Source organism: Ochotona princeps, chromosome 15 (assembly GCF_030435755.1).
Source record: "Ochotona princeps isolate mOchPri1 chromosome 15, mOchPri1.hap1, whole genome shotgun sequence".
Taxonomy (NCBI): domain Eukaryota; kingdom Metazoa; phylum Chordata; class Mammalia; order Lagomorpha; family Ochotonidae; genus Ochotona; species Ochotona princeps.
In genome coordinates, this window is record NC_080846.1 from 7145438 (window position 1) to 7149284 (window position 3847).

The 3847-nt window shown below is 57.0% G+C and overlaps 1 protein-coding gene across 1 annotated transcript in view; it reads left to right on the forward strand.

Moving 5' to 3' along the window:
• The window catches only part of TST (thiosulfate sulfurtransferase), a 254633-nt gene that overhangs the window by 194226 nt on the left and 56560 nt on the right, over positions 1–3847 (forward strand). The gene's annotated exons all lie outside the window — the stretch shown is intronic.

Here is a 3847-nt window from a genome sequence, read left to right on the forward strand (position 1 = left end):
TGTGTAATGTGTGTATGTGCATATGTCAAAGTGTGGCTAAAGCCAGTATGTGTACCCGTTCTCTGGTCAGAAACAAGCGTGTGCGGCACCTATGTGTGAGTTGAGTGTGTTTACACAGCAGCAGAGACTGCCCGGCCGCTGACACCCTTGGGAGCACACAGTTGCGGGACCCCCTGCAGGCCCAAAAGGAAGGTGCCTCCCATGGTCTCAGATCAAGATGCTCACCCTGCCCAGGCAGAGTGACCCCAGGTTACACATCTGCGTGCTTCAGTTTCCCAGGATGTTGGACAGATAGGGAGGCGTGCATGCCAGGCGGCAGTGCGGCTCCAGCGTCACCTGGCACAGGACTGGTGCACAGCAGGAGCTCATGCGTGGTGGCCATATAGAAGCTCTTGGCTGCTGGAGGGGCTGCCCCACCTCTGGGGTCCTGGCACCCAGCTCAGGGGCAAGTCCTTCAGTCATGGGGCACACAGCACCACGTGGGAAGGACTGGGCTCTTATTCATTTGTTCAATTGCAGTCTCTGAGTTGGCAGCTCCCTGCCTAGCTTGGTGCTGGAAAGAGGCCCCACAGAGCGAGCAGGAGGAAGTCTTCCTCATGCAGCTCACAGGAGTGTCGGGCCATGGGAGGGACAGACAGGACACATCACGCCCTGGAGTTTTGAGAAGCTGGCGAGATGAAGATGGCAAAGAAAAGTGGACAATCCGGGAGCACCTCTCTGAAGAGGTGACATTTGAGCAAAGACTTGAAGGAGAGGCAAGCAGGTGGAAGAATTCTCCAGGTCGGGGGGAATGGCAGGTGCAAGGTCCCCGAGGTGGACACACTGGTGGTCCCAGGAGGGAGGAAGAGGATGAGAAGACACGTAAGGATCATGACATGTCAGACCTTCTGGAATGTGGTATGGGTGCATGGGAGCTATGTGAGGAGTATGTACCAGGCACACGTGAGAATAGCATTATGGTGGCTGTGGGTGTAACCAGCTACTGCAGCAGGGAGCGTGGGCACTTCGCAGGTGCAAGAAGGGGCTGGGTTTTGGGGAGCATTTGGAGGGTCGAGCTGCAGACATGGGGGTCGATCTGGTCCTAGGGAACCACCAGGGGAGCCTGAAGACAGTGCAGCCCCAGGGGTCTGCAGGTGGAGTGAGGTCGTTCGTGCTTTCATTGTCACTCATTCCTGGGGACTGGTTCCCGGCTGGGGTTCTATGGGAACACAAGGGTGAACAGGACACTTAAGAGCTGTTTTTCTTGAGAGACACAGAGACAAGGCCAAAAGCCGGGAGCATTTGTGACCCAGAAAACAGTTGTCTAGGGCAGGAGGTGATACTATACCCCCCTACCCCTAGCCAAGGCTTTGGGCCCCATGGCTGGGCAAGTGGCCTGGGGAAGATCTCCCTACAGCCTTGTGGGAAATGGGGTATAGTCAGCACAGAGGTGTCCAGGATGGGCAGGTGGGCAGCACAGGCTGGCTGTGGAGTGGCTTGGGTGCCACATGCAGGGTTCTGGGTGGCAGCTGCTTGAGATCCAGGACAGGATCCTGTAAGAGAAGCTGGTGCTGGGCAAAGACATATCCTGGGTGGTGGTATGCAGAACGTGCTTGAGGAGGGGCCGGGCGGCAGGAGCCTGGCTGAGGCTGCTTCTGGGCGGGGAAACAGTGTGCCAGGCATGGGCCTACCTGCTCCCAGGTGGACCCCGTGGGAGGAGGTGCTTTCTGAGCCCAGGCTGCTGTGTGAGGTTCATGATGTTCCCAGAGGGTTCCAGAGGGGAGCCGTGACCCTGAGAGTGGGGGGCAGAGGGTAGGGGAGCTGCTGAGCAACCTGCACTGCCCCAGGCACCTGGTGCTTCTCCCAGGAAGCCTGTGCCATTTCCCCCTCCGGGACCTCAGCTTCCCCAACCTCACACACTGATGGTTATGGTCATGGTGTTGCTCTGAAGACAAACTGGACTGGCAGCCAGCTGTGAGACTTTGATCAAACTCCTCAACCTCTGTTTCCTCAACTATCTTATCTGTGATGTGGGAATCCTAAGAGACTATTCCTCCACCACACACACGCATGTGAGACTGGGGAAGGCTTTCCTGAGAGAGTGCATGCAAAGCTATGGAAACAGAATCAAGGTCGATGGCACGGCCTCTGTGCCCCTGAGTTGCCATGGTTCTATGAATCATCCCTGAGTAGTTCCTTGGAGATTTCAACTCCAGAGTGAAACAGGTGGATGAAGGAGACCTGGGGTTAGTGAGGAGGGATGTCAAGAAGCCAGTGGGGCCCCTGGACTCTCTCCAGTCAGTATCTCCCTCCCTGCTCCTCACTCAGTCTGCAGGGAGGACCACAGGTGGCCAGCTTAGGAGGAGCCAGCCACAGGCTAGGGACTTAAGCCACTTGCTCCTCCTGTTTCTTGCGTGTTCCTTGCGGAGATGCTGCAGAGTTTTGGGGGATGGACGGGGTCTTCAGCACACTTGCCACCCCTGGCCCCTGTCCCTCCCCTCATGTGCGAATGTCCTGTGGGCCATGCACAGGTGGGAATCACCTGCAGTACCTCTATTTATTGCGTCTCACAGGCTGGGCGGCAGACCTGGGTGCCTGGAGGAGCTGCAGGGAGTGAGGGGAGAGAGGAAGCTTGGGGCTCCCTACTCCCTCTCCATGTATTGCGGGGACGCACTTCCTCAAGGCACACCCTCCTCCCCCCCCCGCTCCTCACTATATGAGCCCAGAGGAAGCCCTGTCTCTGCGTTCTGTGGCTGTCTTCTGGGTAGCGCGAGGCTCACTGCCCAGCAGCCTAGAGTCCCTGCTTCCCTCTGGGTCAGGGAGGGCCCACTGTGTCAAGAGGTTTAGGTCGAAGGTTTTCCTGGGAAGGGTTGAAGGTGCTGACCCGGGTGAGTCTTGGGGTAAGTGACATTGTTGTTCCCCAACCACGATCCATTCATGGGCAGCTTCTTTACAGGAGGTGTCCTGGACAGAGTTCAGACCCTTGCCTGCCATGACCTTGATCTATCCTGACTTGACCTTGGGCAAGTGGCTTCGCCTCTCTGGGCTCTGGTTTTTCTACCCATAACATACAGCTGGAGGTGAACACCATGAGTTCTAATCACAACAGGAGAACAAGGTCGAGAACTCCCTGAACTGAGTTGTTGATAGAACACCCCAGGTCTCAGTTTGCTCCTCCATTCAATGGGTGCAGGGCATTGAGAAAGGTTTGAGAAGGTGCCTGGAAGTTGATGTATGCTAAGTGCCCATGCCAAGTGGGCCTGAGACATGACACACACATGTAAGGATGGTGGTCTTACAGCCCTTGGCCACCCAAGGATGAAAGGTGGGACTGTCTCAGGAGGCAACATTGTGAATGTCAGCTTGCTGTACTCTAAGGGCCTGCTGGAAGATGGGAGGTGAGGGGGCACTGCTTCCTGCAGGAGGTCAGGGCCCGGTGGTTGTGGCTCAGGGTGCCTGGACAGGGTTAAGTGGACTGTCCAAGTGGCAGGAAGCTCTGTGAGACAGAACAGAAGTTGAGCATCCTGCAATGGGAGAGAAGCAAGGATCAGGGAGCGGGTGATGGAGGCTGCACCTGGCTCTGACGGGGTGGTCTCCTTGGGTAGGCAGGGTGCAGGCCCTGACACCTGTGTCTGTCTTCTGGCCATGGGGAGGCCAGGAGGGTACAGAGGTCAAGGTGGACAGGTCAGTTCAACTCTGCTGCCATCTGCCTTCCTCCTGGGAGCTGGAGCAACTGGCACCCATACTTGGTGCCAGTTCCCTAGTGATCTTTGCCTTCCATGCCAAAGGCACGGTACCACGGGCCCTTGGCATAGGCTCCCTCGCAAACACTAGGTTGTTGCCAACTTTGGTCTGTTTTTCCGGCAGG